Genomic DNA, 23,251 nt, shown 5'->3' on the forward strand with positions numbered 1-23,251 from the left:
TCCCCCACCCCCCGACTGGGAACACACTTCATCCCTATTAGAAGCTCTCATGGCACCATGGCCTCTCCTAGGTGGCAGCTAGTCACCTTATAACTCTTATCATTTTGTGTGTGATTCTCAGATGGATGGTTCACAAGCTGGAAGTGGAAGCCCTGTGAAGGCAGGTACCACATCTTCAATTCATCCCTAGCTCAGAAAATGGTACCTCCATCCTCCCAGATGCTCAGGCCAGAACCTTGATATCATCCTTTGTTTCTCTCTTTCTCTCACACCTCCCCATCTGATCTGCAGGTCCACCTTCCCAATATACTTAGAATCCAACTACTTTTCACCACCTCCTCTGGTCCCAGCCCCATCATCTCCTCCTGGATTACTGCAGTAGCCTCTGCATGGGTCTCCCTGTTTCTGCCCTTATCCACACAGTCACCAGAAGGGTCCTGTTATAACCTAAGATGGATTACGTCTCCTCTCAGAACTTTCCCACGGTTCTCAATTCACTCAGAGTCAGAACCTAAGTCCTTACCATGGCCTATAAGGCCCTGTGTGATCTGTGCCCCCATCACCTCCCTGACCTCACTTCCTACTGGCTTGCCCCTTGCTCACTCCACTCCAGCCACACTGGCCTCCTTGCTGATCCTTAAATGTGCCAGCCACATTCCTGCCTCAGGACCTTTGCACGTGCTGTTACTTCTCCCTGGAGCATTCCTCCCCCAGATAGCTGAATGGTTTGCCCTTCCTCTCCTTTATCACTTTCCCCAAGTCTTACCTTCTCAAGAAGGCCTTTCCTAACTAGTTTATTTAATATTCCGAACACCTTTTCCCTGACTCTCCCCATCTCTCTTCCCGCTGGACCCCTAGCACCTAGAACACTGCCTGGTACATAGAGAGTGCTCAATAAATATTTACTGAAGGGGTATACGAATGAGTAAATGAATGAATGAACAAACGAATGCCTTCCACCCAAACCTTATGCCTATAAGAAACTTCAACTCTTCAGTCTTTCCTCCCAGCCTCCTTGATGCCAGGCCCTATGCTGGCCATCAAGGACACAGTGAGAGCAAGATGTGACCTAGCCTTAAGGTCCTTTCTCAGATGGGACACGTGCTCTATACTTTGCCACAGTCCCCACCACACCCTGTTGCTTTACCCCTAGACCTTAGACCTCACTGGTCCCTGAGACACTAGATTCGCTGACCTTTAGGGTGAGCTTGCAACTCCTAGTTCAAGGGTTTTACTGCTGAGCATAGCAGCAAGAAATAGATTTCACTGATGAGCCCAACAAGGAGATAGACTTTGAGTCCAAATGGCGTCAATGTAGGTTGGGGATGAAAAGAATCTGGAAGCTTCCAGCATTCTCAATTCTTGTGTCTGCTTGAAGCTTCCTAAATTTTCCTCTAAGAAGGTCCCTTGAAGCCCGTTTGGGCTCCTGAACCTCCTTCCAGCCCCATACAAATGCAAAGGCAGATATCAGGGAGTGGTAAGAGATGAGGCTGAGAAGGAAGGCTGGGGCCAGATCACGAAGGGTCTTAAGTGCTGAGTTAAGGAGTGGATTCCTCTCTTATATATGTCACCCCTTCCAAAGAATCATGAGGGCACAGGTGGATGGATCCCACTCCTGTGATTCCATCGTGCTTGCTTCCTCCCCAGGCTCTATATTGAGATGTAGGACCGTCTCCTTCCTTTATAGAAAAGGCTCAGGGCCACTGAGTGATCAGCCAGGACCACACAGCAAGTCAATGATACTGAGATTATAAAGAGATGTTTGCTGACAGCCAAGAACCAGAAGAGGATTTTTTAAAATGAGAATAGGTAGTGTGCTAAGAATGGATAGATTTTGAATGCATCATCTTAAACTTTCTTTATGTTATATTGTTTTCTCAGAGCTAAAGAGGGAAAATTTTAATGGCTAAATTCAGACCAGCAGCCAGGGCCCCATTAAGACTTTTGTGGACCCTAGGCTCTTTTGCCTTTGGAGTCTCTTCCTCAATAAAGACAAATTAAATTAAAAATTGTATTTTAGGGGGCTTCCCTGGTGGCGCAGTGGTTGAGTGTCCGCCTGCCGATGCAGGGGACACGGGTTCGTGCCCCAGTCCGGGAAGTTCCCACATGCCGCGGAGCGGCTGGGTCCATGAGCCATGGCCGCTGAGCCTGTGCGTCCGGAGCCTGTGCTCCGCAACGGGAGAGGCCACAACAGTGAGAGGCCTGCGTACCGCAAAAAATAAATAAATAAATTTTAAAAAATTGAATTTTACAAATGCATTGGTTAAAGATTAATATATTAACATTATATATTAAAATTTTTCTTCACCTAAAAGATTTTTTTTATTCTGATTCTGAAAGAAATTAAAACATTTTATGGGCTTTTGCTCTGACCTTGTACCCTGAAATCCTGCTGAATTCATTTATTAGTTCTGATAGTTTTTAGTGGAGTCTTAGGATTTACTATATACAAGATCATGTAATCTACAAATAGATATAGTTTCACTTTTTCCTTTTAATCTCGATGTCATTTATTTCTTTTTCTTGACTAATTGCTCCGGTCAAAACCTCCAGTATAATGTTGAATACAAGTGGCAAGAGCAGGCATCCTTGTCTTGTTCCTGATATGAAAGGGAAAGAATTCATTCTTGTACCACAAGTATGATGTTAACTGTATTCTTTTTCATAGATACTCTTTATCGGGTTGGGGAAGTTCTCTTCTATTTCTAGTTTGTTGAGTAGTTTTATTGTAAAAGTGTGTTTACTTTCTCTTTAATTCCACAACAACCTACAATGTAGTTCTGAGAATCCCCATTTTAGAGACAAGCAAACTGAGGCTCTGAGCTTTCAATGACTTGCCCAAGACCACATAGCCAGTAAGTGATGGACTCAACCCAGTACATAGACCCCAAACTCCATGCCCTAAAGTTTTTCCAGCTATCTATTCCCATTTGCAGCTAGCCATTCCCACTGTGCAGAGCTACTAGGTCCTAAAAGTAACTCTCTGAGAACATACCTCCATGCAGATAGGGAAAATCCACCAGGGACTAAATAAAATGGCTCTCATGCTTCTATTTCTGCTACGTAGACAAGACCAAATAGAAGATGTTTGAGCAGAGATGGTCAAACTTGGCCCAACACTCCCTGTACAGGGCAAAGCTGAGCTTTAAGGAAAAATCATAGTAATGACATAAGGACAACTGGATATTTCAATGGTCACCAAGTCTAATAACTAAAATCCAAACACAGAAGAGTGGTGGTATGTGGCTCTAGAGCCAGACCTGCGTGGGTTCAGCCTGGCTCCATCACCTATTAGATATGTAACATCAATGTTAGCCTTTTGGTGCCTCAATTTCCCTACCTATAAAAAGTGAAAATCACTAATGCTAGTGTTTCTGTAGTGCTTATTACAGGGTGGATCTGTAGGGCTTGGTGCCAACCACCAGGTGACACAGCTAGGACAGCTCAGCAGGCAGGAGTCCAGCCAAGTGGCAGCTGCAGGGATATGTGGGTTCCCCTACGGCCCCGCACCTTCCGTTGTCTCCCCCTAACCATTGGACATTGCCTGGTAACTGCCTCATTTTTGCCCCATGAAGATGCCCTTTCTCCCATCACTTCCTCCCACTCTGATTCCCTCTGACCCAAGATGAGCTACCAAGATCAAGCGGACAAATGGGTGTCAGCCTCTCCTCCCCAGGAGGAGAGTTCCCTAAAGATCCATTGTGTTCCCAGAGGGCCCCTGGAGGGTAACGCTGCCCCACTTCAGGGAGGGGCAGAGGAGGGAATTTGTGCAGGAGGAGGATAGAGCCAGCAGACCCCTGGGGAGAAGTTTTTGGGGGTCCATGAGCCACAGGACCTCCACAGCCCCCTATGGAGATGTCAGGACCTTCTAGGAAAACAGCCTGGGAAAGCTGGACTTTGGGGTCAGAGGTCACAGATTTAACAAAAATCCTGCACCCCAGTGAGGGTCTCAGGGCCCCCATGGGCCCAGGAAACCATGAGCAATGAGGACAAGAGGGGCAGAAGAAGACCAGAGATTCTCCCAAAAGTTCTGAAAACTTCACATCACCCCAGGGCTGTGAGGGAACCTTCATTATGTGAGATCTGAATTTCTCACTATCCCAGAGAATGGACGTTCAGTCCCATTAGACCAGAGGAATAAACTAATGGGAAGTACCTTGCCTGTAAGAAGGGAGCGTGCCGATTCAGATCCACCATAGCCTCGAAGGGAAACATCCTGCACAAGGTTCCTCATCCTTGCATCTCGCTCCAAGGTCCGTAGCCAACAGATGGGACTTGGAACCCAGTCCCAATGCAAGGGTGGTCAATACATGAGATCTCAACATCCAGCAATGACTGGGGAAGCCTGTGGGGACTGGGTAACCTGGAGGAGGTGTGCCCTGTCTAAAGGAATATGAATTAACATCCTGGCCATCTGGACCAGTCAGGATCCTGGCAGGAAACAGATGGCACCCTGGAAAGGGCTCACCGAAGACTGCTGAGTGTAGGGCCTATTCATAGACGTGTGGACAGGGGCGAGGGGTGAGCAACAGTGGGGAGCCCTCACCTCCTCCAGCCTGAAGGGGCTGGGGAGGGAAAGGAGGCTGCGAGAGATGATGCCACAGAGGAGGAACTGCCCCTCGGAGCTTAGCTGCACCGAAGCAAGCATCAAAATCAGAATTTCTGCGGCAGGGCCTGAGAATCTGCATTTCTAACAAATTCCCAGGGGTTGCTGATGCTGCTAGTCTGGGGACCACACTTTAGAACCACTCCTTAGAGGAATGCAGTCACTGTCAAAACCTCAACAGGCCAAGAACAAGGCAGGGGAGGGGGAAACACCCCGACCTTTCTCTCCTTCTGCCCTCTGATTTCCTTCCTATGCCTCCCACTGGCCAGAACCAATAAGAAACCACAGGACGCAGAATTCCAGGCCATTGCATCTGCGCAGGGCAGTCTCCCACGGGGGCAGTCTCCCACAGGGGGCAGTGGACAGACGCGGAGGGGTGAACGGCGAACAATCAGCATGCCACCCTACCCCAGGTGGCCCTCACCCCTCCTCACCCATCACTCTCATCCTCTCACCCTGCATGCTTGTCTCTTTCATAGTCTTACCACGATTACTATCTGAATTGATCTTGTGGACGCATTTGTTCACGTGTTTATTATCTGTGTCGTCTACAGGATGTGTGTGGACTTCTCCTCTGCTGTGGGTTGTATTTACATGTAGGTATGCATAGGCTGTGGGCTTGACCACATTCTGGACCAGGATGGAGGCTGCACACAGTGATGCAACGGTGAAGATGAGATCTCTCTCTCTCTCTCTCTCTCTCTCTCTCTCTCTCTCTCTGAATCCTAGAAATCCAAATCACATCAAGCAGTGATATTTGGGGATGTCTGAATTAATTTTTTTTAATATTTATTTATTCGTTTATTTTTGGCTGCATCTGGTCTTAGTTGCGGCACGCGGGATCTTTCGTTTCGGCGCGTGAGCTTCTCTCTAGTTGTGGTGCACAGGCTCCAGAGCGTGTGGGCTCTGTAGCTGTAGCACAGGGGCTCCAGAGTGCGTGGGCTCAGTAGTTGCAGCGTGCAGGCTTAGCTGCCCCATGGCATGTGGAACCTTAGTTCCTCCATGGCATGTGGAATCTTAGTTCCCCAACCAGGGATCAAACCCGAGTCCCCTGCATTGGAAAGAAGATTCTTAACCACTGGACCACCAGGGAAGTCCCATGTTTGAATTAGTTTTGACCCCTAAAAATATACTTCTCTTTGGTTCCCAATATCAGTGTTTAGTATTCACGCACTTATACTCAATGAACATTTATTGAGCACCTACATGCCAGGCACCATTCAAGGTGCTGGGGGTGCAGCAGAGAACCAGAAGGCAAGTGACCACCCTTGCGGAGCTGCTGTTCTAATATTAAAGTGTATGTATAGACCACTTGGAATCCTTGCACCAAAGAGGGCGTTCCCCAGCTCATCTAAACAGTGCCCAGATGCATATATCCAGACAAAACTCTAATTCAAAAAGATACAGGCACCCCTATATTTATAGTAGCACTATTCACAATAGTCAAGGCACGGAAGCAACCTAAATGTCCATCGACAGATGAATGGATAGAGAAGATGTGGTGCATATATACAATGAATACTACTCAGCCATAAAAAAGAATAAAATAATGCCATTTGTAGCAACATGGATGCAGCTAGAGATTATCATACTAAGTGAAGTAAGTCAGAAAGAGAAAGACAAATACCATGTGATATCACTTATATGTGGAATCTAAAATACGACACAAATGAACCCATCTATGAAACAGAAACAGACTCACGGACATAGAGAACAGACTGGTGGTTGCCAAGGGGGAGGGGGGTGGAGGAGGGATGGAGTGGGAGGCTGGGGGTAGCAGATGTAAGCTTTATATACAGGATGGATAAACAACAAGGTCCTGCTGTACAGCACAGAGAACTGTATCCAATATCCTATGATAAACCATAATGGAAAAGAATATTAAAAAAGAATGTGTATATATGTATGACTGAATCATCTTGCTGTACGTCAGAAGTTAACACAGCATTGTAAATCAACTATACGTCAATTGAAAAATTAAAAATAAATACGTAAACAGTGCCCAGACGGCATCTCTGAGACAAACGGAAGCTCTGTGATCAGGTATCTCATTCGCTGCTGTGTCCTCAAAGCCTGGGACACTAACAGGTGCTCCGGACATGATGGTGGAATGAGTAAATGAAGAGCATTTCACAGATTGCCTTCATTAAGGATTACACCAAAGGGGGGCGCCTCTGCAGAACCCTACAGGTATGGCCAACACACCTGCAGGCAGAGGTGAGAATGAAAGTTGAGCTCCGGAGCGTCTTGGGGCCCATCTGAGAGGGAAGAGGCAAACAGAAAGGGGGGGTCTTCACTACCCAGGGAAGAGCAGCCATGCCCAGCCTCATGTCTGCCACGACGCAGAGGAGCCCGGAGATCAGCCTGGGCGTGATGTCTTTGAGGGTCGCCTTTCACCTCCTTTTCTGCTGCTTTGCGCCTGCTGATTCAGATTTACAACATACCTTTTCCTACCTCTCGATCTCGACGTCTTCTCTCCCTCCATTTCCCCGTGTCTGACGCAGCCCCAGCCTTCAAACCCACCAGCTCCCCCACCGTGAAGCCTGCCTTGTTTACAACCACCTGCCCCGCCCCGAAGAGATGTCTCCCCGCTCCGAATTCCCAGTGTTTTATCATGATATCTCCCATGATACGGTCACTTACTACCATGGGCACAGCTTGGCCCGTTTTGGCCCCCTTTGGGCTGTTAATAGCAGATCTACCCACCATCAGGTGGAAGCTTGAGTTTGTCATGTTGCCTAAGATCCAGGATCCAATGACCCAAGGAGAATCCAGGGCAAGCACCGTGCTAAGAGCATGGCACACATCACAACTGTGTGAGGTCAATATCCATCCCCACTTTACAGATGAGGAAACTGAGGCTCACACAGGCAAAGCGACCTACCCAAGGTTACACAGCCAAGAAGCAGCAGAACCAGGAGCTGGACCCAGGTCTGTGTCTTTCCAAAGCTCTCTCCATCATGCAAGGGACTGACTTGTCCAGACGGGGACAGGGACCCAGGACATTCCATGACCAGACCAGCTTGTTTGGACTCCAGCAAATCAACACTGTCTCTGAAATATCTTTTTTTTTTTAACATTTTACTACGCAAAGTTCCCATCTTTTACAAGAGCAGAGAGATCAGTATGAAGAGTCCCATGTCCGCAGCCCAGCTTGGAAACTCACCTTGTCTCTCCGCACCAGCAGCCCACCACTAGTGGGGTTATCTTGAAACAAGTCCCAGAGGTTTGAATCTAAATGCCTCTTTGAAGGGTTTGCTCCCTTGCTCAGAAAAGACAAATGGAAGGTCATTTCTTCTTAGACTCTCTGGCATCACCCTATGGGGCTGTTGACTTTTAGCACCACGGGAACAAAACATGCAACCCAAGAGGCCCTGACCTGCCCTAGCTGCTGACTCTTTTTGACCCACTGTCTGCGGGACCTGCCTGAGCTAAGGGTGAGGGGGCTTAGAAATTGCCCTCAACACAGCATCTTCAGCTTGGCAGCCGACGCTCCAATCCCACCACCAAGGGGAACACCTGGCAAGGCCCTCGGCCGAATCCAGGCTTCCAGGAATCCACACCAGAGACAATGGGAGGGTCACAGCTGCCTCCTCTCTGGCTCAACACTCGCGCCTCATTCCAGGAATCTTACCCCGAGGTCCCTCCTCCAGGTCTGATCTACTTGAGAAAGAAACTCGTGGTGGAGGCCAAGGAAGGCGGGTAGCCTGGGGTTCACGGGAGCCAGGCAGGCTGTGCTCCCTGGTGAAAAGCCTGGGCTCTGATTTCACACGGACCTGAAGCCAAATCTCAGCTCTGCCACCTGCTAGCCGTGGAGCTCTGGGGGAACCATCGTTTTTATTCATTTGGTTGGGTTTTTTGGCCAGTGAAGGATGATGATTCCAGCCTCACGAGGTTGCTTGAGGGCTAAATGAGGTAACGGGTATGAAGCAAGACGTCTTCAGTTAGGATTTAAATCAGGCAACACCTGCGAGGGATCAGCTCAATGTGCCGACACCCACATCCCCAGCCCGTCATTCATCACAGCTCTTGGGCTCCCTCCTCGAAAGGGGGTGCTCTGAAGGCAAATGGAGGTGTCTGGGCTCAGAAACCACAAGACGTGCGTTCAAATCCCTCCTCTGCCTCCCCCTGGCCCCGTGACCTCAGGAAGTGGCTTCACACATCTGAGCCTTTTCCTCAGGTGCCAGATGAAAGTCATTTCAGCTCTGCCCTCCAGGCTTGCAAAAAAGGATGAAAACGGAAGGGAGTGTGAGAAAAATGCCTGCCCCGCGATCGGCTCCGTAAATAAGCGCTATTTTTGATTCCATCCCTGGATCCTAAGTTAGAGTCACACTGCGCTCCTCCTAAGGAGAGCCTGGACGTCTTCCTGAGCCAGGAGCAGGAGGCTGTAACTGTGCCTCTTCAGCGGGAGTAGGTGGGGGGAGCCTGGCAGGGCCACGGGCAGAATCCAGGGAGGTGGCCAGAGGCAGATGCCCAAGGCTGGCAGAAGGGTGAGGAGTGCCGAAGGTCAGCCAAGCTGCCCTCGGCGTGAACACGCAGGAGCCAGATCTGGTTGGCAGCGGGAAGACGGGCAGCAAGAGGAAGGGGCACTGGGGAGCCCAGTGTCCTTGGCTGGGTCCCCAGGTCATGGGTCTGAGGTTCGTGACTTAATTTCACAACCCATCTGATGGTGGAGTTGAGGTTTCTGTGGCTTGCAAGGTAGGAAGGGGGCACCCGGAGGGAGCCCCATGGTGAGGGGCTAGGCCCAACATGCTTTACAAACTACCACCCCCATTTTACAGATGAAGAAACTGAGGCACAGATAGACTGAGTAACTTGTCTAAGGTCGCACAGCCAATGGTGGAGCCTGGATTCAAATGGAGACAGCCCGCCACAGAGCCTTTGCATTTGGCCACTACCCTGTGCTGCCTCTTAGGAGAGTAAGCAGGTTCTAGAAAAATCTATTCTTTCTAAGGGAAGTCTCAGATGCCCTCCAAGAGGACTCCACACGTGGCAGGAGAAATCAGCATCCATCAGGATGTGGCTGCATTTCGAGATGTCCAGCCAGATGCCCAAACATGGCTGGTTCTGCTTTTGACTCTGGTTCTGAGACCCAGATTCCATGGAGCCCAACCTCTGGGCAGGTGCATGGCTAGTTTTCTCTATAGTAGGAGCTTTCAACTTGCTGGGAGGGCAGAGAAAAACAGTCCTGGCCCCCAACAAATGTGGCCAAAGAGAAACCATTTTAACTGTTTGGCAAGGGTGAAAATCCACACACCTTCGCTGGGCTGGATTCAAGGAATTCAGCACCGAGAGCGGGGAGTAAAGAAAAATGCCAGCAGATCTTGCATGAAGCTTCTCCTCGCACTATCCAGGCTGGCGGCAGAGCCTTGGCAGCACTTCCTTGGAATTCTCCGGAGGCCTCTGCCAGTTCAACTGACAGGGCAGCAGATGGCACACACTTATCTGCTGATGATATTTTGATTTATTTATCTCTTACAGATGGTACCAGGCCTTGATTTCTGGCAGGAGTTCAAAATATGGGTCAACTTTCTGGAGAGAATCATTTCTCCAAGTGGATGAAACACTGGAAACTAAAATCCTGCCTGGCATCATGACATGGCATCACCATGACCTCCAGACGTACCTTGCTTGGGCATTTGGGGGCATTCTGGGTAAACTGAAGGGAATAATTTGTTCTGAAGAATTTTACAGCCAGAGGAACCTAAATGCTTATTTAAAATTAACACCATAGTGGTTAAATGGTAAGAGCTTTGAACTCACAGAGCCTCTGCCACTTACAAACTCTGGGACCCAGGCCAGACTCTCTGGGTCTTAGTTTCCTCATCTGTAAAATGGGTATGATTGTCTTCTCCACCCCCATAAGCTGTGACAGAATTACCTAGCTATCCACCAAAAAATGTGCTACTCCTTCTGCAGTGTGGCGTTATTGCTAGAAAGTGGCTGCCCCACCAGGTACAATATTTCCCAGCACCCCCTACATCCTCCTGGGGTCATATGACTGGTTCTTGCCTATAAAATGTGAGTGTGAGTGATGTGTGGCACTTCCTGGGGTGGGCTTTTATGAAGTAGACGTGCCTTTTCTTTCCTCTTCTGCCCAGATGCAGAGGCCTCCGAGGTCCTAGGAAATGGTAGAGGCACAATATGGAAGTTGCCGGGTCCCCAAATCACCATGTGGAGGAGAGCTGCCATCCACCAGCATCACCTGTACCGAAGCGTCACATGAGCTACTGTGTTAATCCCCTGCCATCTCAGGGGTTTATTGGTTACAGCAGTTGTTGTTGCCTTATACATAGTTGGGGATCAAATGAGACCCTACATGTGAGACAGCTGGTGCATGACAAGAACTCAGCAAGTGTTCACAGTTATTATTATTGTCATCTTTCAAGGGAACTTGATAAATGAAGGATATTGTGATTTTTTTTATGTCATCCCATATGTTGTGGTTAGTTAAAGCAAAGCAAAGCTGCTTTTCCTGATACCTCAGTCTTATTTTCACCCTTTTTTTGATACTATCAGGAAGCCTTCTTGCCTTGTCACTCCTCAGAAGAATGTCCTGAGAGAAATTAAGGAGGGAGAAGGTATGGGTAGTTTTTGGGGGGCACACTCTGGCTGACACAGGGACATCATGGCCCACAATCATCAGTGTTCCCGTTTTGCTTCTCTCCTCCCGCAGCACAGAAGTCTCCACCCCAGCTGGAGATGGGAGGGGGGACCTGGGGACCATGAATCCCACCACCCTCAGCTTCCGGACGTGGAAACCAAGGCCCAGGTAGGGCTCGCAAGTTGCTTACGATCTCATCACCAGGCAGATATTGAGCTGAAGCTGGAACCCAAGGCCTCTGCCTTCTAATCCAGAAGAAGGGATGGGAGGACAGGGGCCCCACAGTCTGTGGCTCCAGAAAATAACAGTAGCCAACACTTACTGAGCACTTACTAGGTGCCAGAAACTGTTCTAAATCTCCATATGCACCACCTTCTTTAATTCTCATAACAACCACAGGAAGGAGACACTATCACTGTTCCCATTTATCAGATGAATAAACTGAGGCCCAGTGAGGTTAAGTATCTTACCCAAAGGCACAGAGATAGTAAGTGGTGGATCCAGGATTCCACCCAGGACACTCCAATTCCAGAAGCTTCGCTTTTAATCATGTTTGGAGGGACGGAACTTGTAGGAAGCATTTTTTTTTTTTCTACTTGACTCCAGGGAGCAGAATTAAACCCTGTGGGCCCAAGGAGCAGCTCTCTACCTGGCACAACCAAAGAAGAGTCCAGCCATAAAAAAGGCCCCTCCAAGGTGGCATTAAACTTCCCAGTGGTGAGGGAATTTCCTGGCGGTCCAGTGGTTAGGACTCTGTGTTTCCATCACAGGGGGCCCGGTTTCGATCCCTGGTTGGGGAACTAAGATCCTGCAAGCCACGGCATGGCCAAAATAAAACAAAAACAAGAACAAAAACAAACTTCCCATTGCTGAGAGGATGTAAGAAAGGGTTGGATTCCCACGTGGAGATGTTGCCAAGAGATTTAAGTAGCCAGTGGGATATCTGACTGGGCCAGTGCTTCCTCACGTGTCCCACAGGTGGTTTATGATGGGGGATGTGGCACTAAATTACACGGAATCACATCATGGGTAAACGATTTCCCTTCCCAATTCTCTTCCAACCCTTCAAGATTACTTCCAGGAAAAAACTATCAGTTTTGCGCTAGGCTGTCCTTAACATGGCTCTAACACTTGCTAATCTTCTCTTTTAAAAAAGGAGAAAAGGCAAAAATATCCAGTTGGAATTTGATAGCATTGTGGTCTTGTATGCATACACACACGCATGTGTACATATTTCTTCTATTTTTGGCAAGCCGCGCTGATTTTCTATTTCCAGTTGGAATTGAAAGCTCCCCTTCATTTACGTAAGGAAAATATGAGCCAATATAGAGCAAAAAAAAAAAAAAAATTCATAGTAGAACAGGAGGACGTGACTAAGAACTAATTCCTAAAGGCGTTATAAGAATAACTAAAGTTTGGCAAACACTGGGATAAAAGCATTCTACGCTTCTAGGCCCACTCCAGGCTAAGAGGTTGCAGGGTCACCACCCTGCACAATGCTGGAAGCACGGTCCACATCGCGGTTTATACAAACGAGATTCCCTGGAGTCATGCAGTGCACAGCCTGCATGGCTGTACACAGCAGCCGTGGATATTTTTAGAGTAACAAATACACCAAACATAGGATAAAAGAGAAGTAATCTTCTGTTCAGCTGCCCTGAAATTGGCAAAGTTCCTCACTCCAAATTATAGCACTCTCTGATCTTCCCACAATGTCCCCATGCTCAGGGGGCCCCCAGGCTGCCCAAGCAGCGCTGGCACCCAACCCATCCTCAGGATGAATGGAAGAACCCCAGGCACGGGGTTCTCCTCGGGCGATGCAGCAGGAAGATAAATGGCAAGTGAGCTGCATGTTCAGCTACAAAGGCAGCGGGCAGACGTCCTCAGACACAAAGGCACTTGGAGAATATAGAGTCCGTGAACCATTCCTGGAATGGCTAGTTGACACTGAAATCCAGCTCACCCGGGGATGAACCAAAATCAACTCAAGAATTCATAGTAAAATCACCAAGGTGAGGAAGGAATCTATGTGACACACAAACAAAGTGAAACTATTGTAGATATGAGGGGCTTACAAGCCAGAGGCTGTAATGCAACCCTGACTTTGTAAAACTCATACAAACAGCAAAACTCGTGAGGTCAGGGCAGTAGGAATGCTGGTGCTCTCATGTTTCTCAGGTGGGGTCGAATACTGGAAACACCTTGTTTAAAGGCTGCAAGCACACATTTTTTTCCTCCCCTCCCCGCCCCCGCAAATCACAAAGGTAACCATATACCCAGAGGCAAATGACCGGGCAGAAGGGAAAGGAGATTAGAATTCAGGCCTGACATGTGAACACATGGACTCACTTGTCCCCAGGGACCCCAACATGGCTCTCTGACCCAGCGTCACTGAGAAAGAGCCTCTCATGTCCTATGAATTTCCCAAGTTGATAAACAAACAAAACAAGAAAATCAACTTACACTCACCCATGCCAGGTCAGTCCTAAACTTCTCTTTCTCTCTCTCTCTCTCACACACACACACACACACACACACACACACACACACACACACACACACACTCATCTCTCTCGAGGTCCATCGCCTCAGCCTCTCCTCCGGCCTCCCTGCCTCCACACTGTCAGCCACAGGGATGTTTACGGAGCCCAGATCTGAAATTCTGTTCAGGAGCCTCCAGTTCTCACCAGAATCATCGTGCCCTCGGGCATTTATTAAAAACGCAGACTCCCAAAGATGCATATTCTCTGTGACCCAACAATTTCGTTTCTTGGAATTCACCTTACAGACATACTCACACGTGTGCGAAGTAACACAAGGTCAAGATAATTTGTTGCATCATTATTTTAATAACAAAGGACTGGAAATAATCTAAATTCCCATGAATTAAATAAGAAATACACATTCAATTTATGGAATATTCACGCCCATTAAAACAAACAGGTACAGCGCACAGAATATCAATATTCCACGAAAAAGTGGATACCCTGCTGCAGTTTGAGACCCACTGCTCTTACGGAATAACCTAAACAATTCCATCTGCCCCTTCTTTTATCCAGTGTGGTCTCAATCTTCTCCCTCAGATACTGTATCAGTTTCCTATGGCTGCTATAACAAGTTACCACAAACTTAAAGATGAAACAATACAAAATTTTTATCTTATAATTCTATAGGTCAGAATTCCAACATGAGTCCCACTGGGCTAAAATCATGGTGCTGGCAGGGCTGTGCTCCTCTGTAGAGGCTCTGTGGACCATTCCTTAGCCTTGCCTTTTCTAGCTTCTCACACTCCTTGACTCTCAGTCCCTTCCTCCACCTGCAAAGTCAGCCGTGTTGAATCTCTTCTCTTCCATAGACACAGCTCCCTGTCTGACTACAACTGGAAAGGTTCTCCTCTTTTAAGGACTCATGTGATTAGACTGGGCCCATCTGGAAGATTCAGGATAGTCTCCCCAACTCAAAATCCTTAACTTAATCACATCTGAAAAAGTCTCTTTCACCATTAAGGCAGCATATTCACGCCTTACGGAGAGTCTGATACCGATCTCTTGGGGAAGGGATATTGTTCTGCCCACCATGGATACTCTGGACTCCGGCCACCAAGGCACTGGTCACATCTCATGAAACCCAAGATCTCGTATCCATCCCTCTGCCTGAAATGCTCTTTCTCACTTGCCAGACTCCTACTCAAACCTTCAAGGCTGAACTCCACAGCCCCCTCCTCTGTGAAGCTCTCTCTGATTCCCCCAAGCAGAATTAGGGACACTGCTGGCACTTTGGAAAGACCCTTCTGTATGACACTCGTCACTTGGCGTTTGAGTTATTTGCCTATACGTGCATCTCTCAGTAGCCAGCAAGCAACTTAAGAGTGAACACTTATCCAACCACACATCCCCACCATTCAGCACGATGCCTGGCACACAGTAGGGTTAGCAAACACTGAAGGGATGAATGACTTAATCCTTTCTATTTTACTGTGGCATGAAAAATATATATAAATATACATATAAAATACATATATTATGTATATGTATGTATATATGTGTATATATATGTGTGTATATATATACATACATATATTTACTTACTGATATTTATATAATCTGTAATCCAAATATGATTTTTTTTTTTTTTGTGGTACGTGGGCCTCTCACTGCTGTGGCCTCTCCCGTTGCGGAGCACAGGCTCCGGACGCGCAGGCTCAGCGGCCATGGCTCACGGGCCCAGCCGCTCCGCGGCATGTGGGATCTTCCTGGACCGGGGCGCGAACCCGTGTCCCCTGCATCGGCAGGCGGACTCCCAACCACTGTGCCACCAGGGAAGCCCCCAAATATGATTTTATGTGTCTGTTGTTGTTACAGGTATGTTGTCGTTGTTATTGTCAATCCACGCGCCTGGCATACGATAGGAGCTCAATAAATATTTGTTGCGTAAATAAATTAATAAGCACACCCAATATTTATTGAACTTTTTCTATATTCCAGGCACTTGGCTAAGCTTTTTATAAGCTCTGCCTCCCTCATTATTTTTTCCACAATAACTCTCAAAGGACTACTACAGTAGCTCGGTAATGAATACTAGCTGCTGTTACAAACACCTCAAAATCCTAAAGGCTTATTTCTCAGATGTCTTTCCTGCATGACTCCCATCCACGAGGTGACTCAAGGACCCCAGCTCCTTCCATGGTGCAGCTGTACCACCGACGAGGGAGAGAAAGCATGGGGAGAACACATTGGATACTTACCCACCTTAGCCCAAAGAGAACATATGTCACTTCCATTCATATTCCACTGGCCACACCAGTCACATGGCCAATCCAACTGCAAAGGAGGCTGGGAAATGCAGAGGAGCTCATGGATACTGATAAGCATAGCAGTCACTGCCACAATCATTACCTGCCTCATCTTACCGCTGGAGAGACAGAGGATCAGAGGAATGGAGACATGGCCCAAGACCTCGCCGCTAGTGTGTGGAGGAGACCAGTTCAACCCCAGGTCTGTCTGCCTGCACAGACCACACTCTTAACCATTGCTTGCTCATAGGCCACCACAGAGGGCAAAGGCCTGCCTGGGACCTTGCTGAGTGGCAGGAAGGATCCCACCCTGGGATGGACATTTCCTCTGGACAATCCCCATATCGGATAATCCACACAGAGATCATCGGGAGTTGGCCAGGTCCGGTTCCACCATCGATTTCCTTACCTCTCCAGTGTCAGCTTATTCATAAGCATCTGAATGATGACACGAGGCAGATGTTTTGTGCTTGATTTTCCCCTCCAGACTGTTGCAAGAGGGGAAACAAAATCTATGTTTTTAAGAGAGCATCAGATGATGCTTGAACGAAACCAATAACTCTTTCAGGACAAGCAGCTCTCTAAGCTTCCCACAGACGTTCTCCGAGTGTCATTTCTGACGTTTATTTGGGAGTTGTTTACTGCCTGCAGAGAAACATCGCCCCTGCCTGTATATGTTTCTCCTCTCCTCCTCCCTGTAACCTTCCCCCACGGCGTTAGCCCTTTGCCCTTGCAGTTTAAAATTGTAACAAAAAGATTTCCCCTAACCCCGGCCCCAAGTTGCTTTGCCATGCATCAATCCCAGATCCTGCATCCTCTCTCCAGATCCCATCGTTCTAGTCTGCCTGTTCCTTGTCTTTTAGCATCAGCATCTCAGCTGACACAACTGCAATTATAAGTCAATTCGCAGTTATTCAGGGCTGATTATTCAGGGAGTGGATTCCTCGGGCTTCTAGCTTCCCCCCTCCCTATGGGCCTGGCACCACTCGTTAGCACTTCCATCAGCAGGAAAGAAAGGAAAAGAAAGTTTGCCAAACTCTTAGCCACCAAGAGGAGTTCCTGGTCAGCCACTCCTGTTTGGCAAGGAGGCAACTCAGACACTGGACTCATCTGCTCATGCTACCTCTTCCCCAATCACACAGATAATTCGATGTTTGCAATCATTTCTCCAGAAAGGAAAAGGGAGCTATGGCCGGTACCAGACTGGATCTCCCATCCTCAGGGCTGCTCCCACCAGCCTGTGATGTCTGCACGCTTCACAACAGCACGCGTACTTTTGTGAGCTGTGAGCGTGTTGTCAGCTACGGCGCACAGCTTGATGGCAGGGGCTGTCTCTTTACATCATGAAATATGTCGAGGGATCAATGTGTAATGGCTTATCTAATAAATGCAATGAACTTTTTAAAAACAAAGCAGAGAGAGACAGATGGAAGGCAACTCACCCTCGCATGAAATCATCTTTGCCAGCTGACCCAAGAAGGGGTTTGTTTTCTGACACAAGGCCCTTCCCCAGGCCAAGGCCCCCATTCCTGGGGAATCTGAACCATGGTTCCCTACTGAAGGACTCTAGGAAACACAGGGGACCCACTTGAGGTCGTCTCCAGGGCCCACAAGAGAAAGAACAGACACTGGCCCAGGAGACAGAGTGCACATCAGCCCAGTAGGGGACCCAAGGTTAGTCCAGGTACAACTGGGCCACCTCTGCTGCACTCACCACCTCCATGCCGCCTGGCAGCCCAGTCTCCACCCACTGCTTGGGAACCTTTAGAACCATCATCTACTGGGTCAGAGCAGCCAATTCGCAAGAGGTGGGGGGTCCTCTGTGAGAAGAATGAAATGGGTCCTTTACCTTTCTCCCAGCAAACCCAGCCAAGCTCCAGCTGATCTAACCCTCAGTCCTTTTACCATTTTCTTGCATTCAATCAACAAATCTTCATTAAGCCCCTACGATGTGTCAGGCACTATTCAAAGCACTGAGGAGTCAGCAGTAAACAAGACATTTCATTCCAGCAGAGCAGACAGTAAATAAGTAAACAAATAAGTAAATAACAGACGGTGATATATACTCTGAATACAACAAAACAGGATGGAATGACTGGGGTGGGTAAGACTTCTTTGACAGAGTGATCTCCTCCTCTCTAATGAAAGCATAGTCCAGCTGCAACCTGATGAAGACAAGCCAGCCATGTAAGGGTCCAGGGGGAAAGCACCCCAGAGAAGCTCATCAAGTGCAAAGGCCCTGGGGCAGGAATGCGCTTGGAGGGCTGCAGGAGCAGCCAAGAGTCTGGAGGGCCTGGGGCTGAGTGAGTCCTGGGTGAACAGAAGCAGGAGTCAGCAGGGCTGGGTCTCGCGGGCCTCGGGCCGGGGTTAGGCTGAGGAGCTATGCTGGGGCTCTGCCTCGGGCCGGGGTTAGGCTGAGGAGCTATGCTGGGGCCCTGGGAAGTCACTGGAGGAATCCAAGCAGCACAGTGCTGTGATCTGATTTGCATTTTCAAAAAGCTCTATCTGGAGGCTGTGTAGTTACAAAAGACCGAACCAGCTCACAAGCTTATGCACGGAACCTTGTTAACCTGAAAGGATACAAGCGTATCTTGCTGAACCCAGATGCAGGGCCTGCAGGGATCTGGGAGCCATCGGGAGCCAGGGCAGCCTTTCTCTGGCCATCTCCGCTCCGGGGTCTCTCTTCTCAACCCCTCTCTGCTCCTCAGACCACTGGCCCAAAGCACGTGCTCCGGCCCCTGCTCCGCATCCAGCCCTCCAGAGTCTGACCAGTCCTCCAAATGCCCAGGAGGCTGAGGCTGATTGGCCCAGCTCAGACCACGTGTCCAACCTAGTGGCCAATCAGCACAGCCCCCGGCAAGGGCGAAGCTGCCCAGGAAAACATGGCTGCCGGCAGTGGCCGCAACTGTAGGTGGGGAAGCTCCTGGAGAGGAGGGCTGGGCAGACACCTCCAAGTGCCCTCTGCTTGGCGGTTCCCCAGAATTCCCTCTCGGCAGCCTTTGATGACTTCCTGAATTTCCAGTCTCCATCTCAGTTCCCACCCCCCAACTCTCCAGAAGACCGTGGGCTGGCCAGACCCACCAAAGTTCCCTGGGGCTTAGGAAGTGGGAGAGCTTCCCACTCAGAGAATCAGGGGACCCCAGAAGCAGGGGCAACAGAGGGGACAGGCCAAATCCTGAAGACTGAGGCTGGGGTCTGACAGGGAGAAAACCTACCCGGCAGACCCTGGAACCAGAAATCAGGGGCAGACAAACGAGAGTCAGTGCCGCAGGGTCAGGGTGATTGCCGGAACAGCTGCTGGCACCTATGGCTGGTGTCAAGCACCAGCCAGGCCTGCTGGGGCTGACAGCCACTCTGCCGGAGGCTCATGTGTGCAAGGCAGGCTCAAGGAGAAAGGACAGAGCCCACGGGGAGCACAGAGAAAGTGGGGGCTCAGCTTGGCTCCTCTGCGGCTCAGGTGCCTCCTCTCCCAGGTAGGGAGGTGTCTCCATTGTCAGCTCAGTGCTGCTGCCATCAGGGCCCCAAGCTGAGACAGTGCGGGCACCCTGGGACCTGGGCATGCCTGGGCCTTCATCAGTCAGCGATGCAATACAGAGGGCCGCTCTGGGAGGAACGGTGGCTGGAGGGAGATGAGGGGCCTGGGAGGGGTCCTCTCTCATCTGCAGGGCCAGGAGGAGAGGAGGGAAGGAGGGAGGCAGAGAGATGGATTAAGGGGGGGTTAGCAGTGAGGAGACAGAGGAACAGTGAGTGAGAAAAAGACAGAAAGATCAGGACAGAGGAAGCAGAGCCAGAGAAACCAAAGGGAGAGAGACAGAGACGGAGACAGAAGCAAGGAGAAAAACCACTGGAGAGTCAAAGAGGGAGAGCTGCCTGGGTTCAAATCCAGGCACCACAACCAATGACAAGTCACTTGTATTCGTTTGTTGGTACCAATAACTGGGCAGCTTAAACAACAAGAATCTATTGCCTCACAGTTCTGGAGGCTATAAGTTCAAGATCAAGGCGTTGGCAGGAATGGTTCCTTCTGAGGCTGTGAGTGAAGAATCTGTTCCGGGCCTCACTCCTTGGTGCATAAATGGCTGTCTTCACGTTCACATGGCGTTCTCCACATATGCGTGTGCATCTCCAAACTTCCCCATTTTATAAGGACACCAGTCGTGCTGGATTAAGGCCCACCTTAATGGCCTCATTTTAACTTGATTATCTCTGTAAGACCCTATCTCCAATCTCCTATCACATTCTGAGGTACCGGGGCGTTTAGGACTTCAACATATGAATTCTGGGAGGACACAATTCAACCCATAACATCACTTAACCTCTCTGTGCCTCCATTTTCTCATCTACCTTCCCCAGAGGATCATTCTGAGGATTCGTGAGTTTCTAAACATAAAACCTGGCAAGCTGTAAATGCTTATTAAGTGTGACTCACATTACCATCCTTATTATCATTATTTGGCGTGTTAGGCAGGATGATGGCCCCCAAAGATGTCCATGCGCTAATCCTCAAAACCTGTAAGTATATTACTTTCCACGACCAAAGGGGACTTTGCAGATGTAATTAACTGCATATCTTGAAATGGGGAGATTATCCAGGATTATCTAAGTGAACACAATGTAATCACACGAGTCTTTAAAAGCAGGGAACCTTCCCCCCCACCCCCGCCCAGCTGTGAAAGGACTCAATCACCATTGCTGGCTCTGAAGATGGAGGAAGGGGTCACAAGCCAAGAACACGGTGACCTATAGAAGCTGAGAACAGTCATCGATTTACAGCCAGCAGGAACCTGGGCACCTCAGTCCTACAACCTTGAGAAACTGAATTCTTCCAACAATCAAAATAAGCAGAAGCAGAGCCTACACTAGGGCCTCCAGAAAGAAATACAGGCTGCCAACACCTTGAGTTTAGGGGGGTGAGACTGTGCAAGACTTCTGACCTCCAGAACGGTAAAATAATAAGCCTGTGCTGTTTTAAGCCACTACATTTGTGGCAATTTGTCACAGCTGGCCCCTCCCCCACCTCCTCACTCACCGTACTCCAAACCCCGTGGCTTCTGTGCTGTCACCCACACCGTCCAGGCTCAGACTTTTGCACCTCCTTGCCCTCTTCCCCCTGCTACCTGTGGGGTTTGCACTCTCAAAGGCCTGACCCCCATTATAAGACAGCACTCTGCCCCTGCCCCCTTGACCCTGCCGGACATGGCTCATCAGCACACAAACCTGACTGTGGGCCCAGACGCCTTTGTTCCTGTGCTGTGTGTGCTCATCGTCTGTCTCCACGGACCCTCAGCTCCGTGAGGGCAGGGGGTCCCCTCTGTCTTATTCACCACTAATTCCCTAATACAGTTCCTGGCACAGAGCATCGGCACATCATATATCGGTTGAATGAGTAAACGAATGCTGCTTTGCTGTTACCCACATCTCTGCTCATACCAGGAAGGCTCACAATGGAAGCCAACTCAGCACCATGCTCCAGCAAAGAGGTTTTGGAAAGGCAGAGGTGCCCCAGAAAGGGCGCTGGACTTGGGCGTCAGCGGGCCTAGAATTGTGTCCCAGCGCGCACCTCATCCAGCTGGGTCACCCTGAGAGATTCACTGTACCTCTCTGAGTCTCGGTTTGCTCATCTGTAAAATGGGGGTGATGACTTACTTCAGCCAGCCTCACAGCTGTGGGCAGCACGACCAGTACCAGTCTGCCAGTACCAGAATCCCTCTGGGGGATAGCAGTGACTTTGTTGAGCAAAATGTTTGGATGAGTGCTGGAGTACAAGGTAAGTGTCCCACCACATGTGCACACGCAAGGTTGTATGTTGGCTCCAACGGGGAAGGCTTCAGGGGAGAGGCATCAGGCACATCCTGGGAAACCCAGGGGGAAGGAGGGGCCCGTCAGATGCCAGAGCTCCACACTGTGCGCGGTAGCCTCCCACGGATCTTCAGTAAAGTCAGCTAAATCCCCCAACGCTCTCACTCTCTGAAGAGGGGTTTGTCACCATGGAAACCAAAGAAAGGACAGCATCTCATCTTGGAGCTAACCCCATTCATTAGGGGAGTCAGCTGTGGGAAACCCAGACCCTGAATGCACAGGGGGCCTCTGGGAACTTGGAAATAGTAGGGGGTGGGCCCCAGAGACCGTATGCTTTGTGGAGAATTGCGCCAGATGGACCTGGTTCTCCAGGGGGACAGACGTCCCAGCTGAGAGATGGCGCTCAGAAAGAGCAAATTAGACCAGACTCCTACTGGTATGGGAGAGCCTTCTCCACACTGTGGAGTGCTAACTGACCTTGAGGCGGCAATGCCTTTTCCTGCCCACAGGGACCTTTGGTCTCCAGGAGTCCTGCAGCCCCTGGGAGGCAAGCCTCTCTGCTCTCCAGCTCCACCTGAGTATCTTCATCAACATTCACCCCTAAAAGGAGACCTATTCATCCCCCTCCTGCCTGATAGTCCCAGCTACGGAGGCTCTGGTGTCAGGAATCGTGGATACCAATGGATGGCGGCAAATATCCCGACACAGGAAATCATTCCTTGGCAACTGGTCCCCCAGCGAGAGTGGGAAGAATATAATCTAGAGCTTCCATGGGGCCTCGACTGCAAAATCCATATGCAGCCTAACGGCCCACAGCTGCCTCTGGCTGGAAGTCTGAACAGCATCCCAGGCCAAAAGGCTCCCGCTATGCCAGCCTCAGCCCTTTCGGGGATGGGAAAGCAGGTCAGGGAGCCTCTGAGGGCAGGGCTGAGGAGGAGGCTCTGCTGGGCCAGCCACTCTCACCCCTGCGTGGGGACTCCCGGGGAGAGCCAGCTCCCAGGGCAAGGAACTCACATGCCTCAGGGACCAGGTGGGTGACGCAGGTGAGTGAAGGAGCAGATGTAAGATGGTTGACACCAACCAACAGTCAGGGACACAAAAGGGAGTGGTGGGGACTGTGGAGAACTGAGCGTACAGGCCCTGTCCAAAAGGGTGGATGCTATTCAACTCATGTCTGTGTGGCCCTGTGTGACCCACCACTGCTGGAGTCTTCCTGTTGTCCAAGAGCCTGAACCCTGAGGCTTCCATGAAATCTCCTGATCTTGCCAGCTTGAAGTGAAAGAGACTCTTATTCAGCCCCAATATCCACCCTCTCCTCCTTTGGTGGCTGGAATCTGGCCATGACCGTGGTCTATCTCGGACCATGTGGACGAGGGCAGTATTTGGGGATGCCACAGTGACAATCTAGGAGAATCCTGGGTCCCCAGTGTGGAGCTGAGATGCCTGACTA

The 23,251-nt window shown here is 49.6% G+C and overlaps 1 protein-coding gene across 2 annotated transcripts in view; it reads right to left on the reverse strand.

Moving 5' to 3' along the window:
- The window catches only part of GSG1L (GSG1 like), a 216,745-nt gene that overhangs the window by 137,812 nt on the left and 55,682 nt on the right, over positions 1-23,251 (reverse strand). The window contains exon 1 of one of the 2 annotated variants that reach the window (XM_079899134.1): positions 5,092-5,594. The exons of the other annotated variant lie outside the window; for it this stretch is intronic. The gene's annotated coding sequence lies outside the window, so the exon portion shown is untranslated. Of the gene's footprint in view, positions 1-5,091; positions 5,595-23,251 lie in introns of those variants that run through there. 2 annotated transcript variants of the gene reach the window in all.

This window comes from Stenella coeruleoalba, assembly GCF_951394435.1.
Source record: "Stenella coeruleoalba genome assembly, chromosome: 15".
In the NCBI taxonomy this organism is placed as follows: Eukaryota; Metazoa; Chordata; class Mammalia; order Artiodactyla; family Delphinidae; genus Stenella; species Stenella coeruleoalba.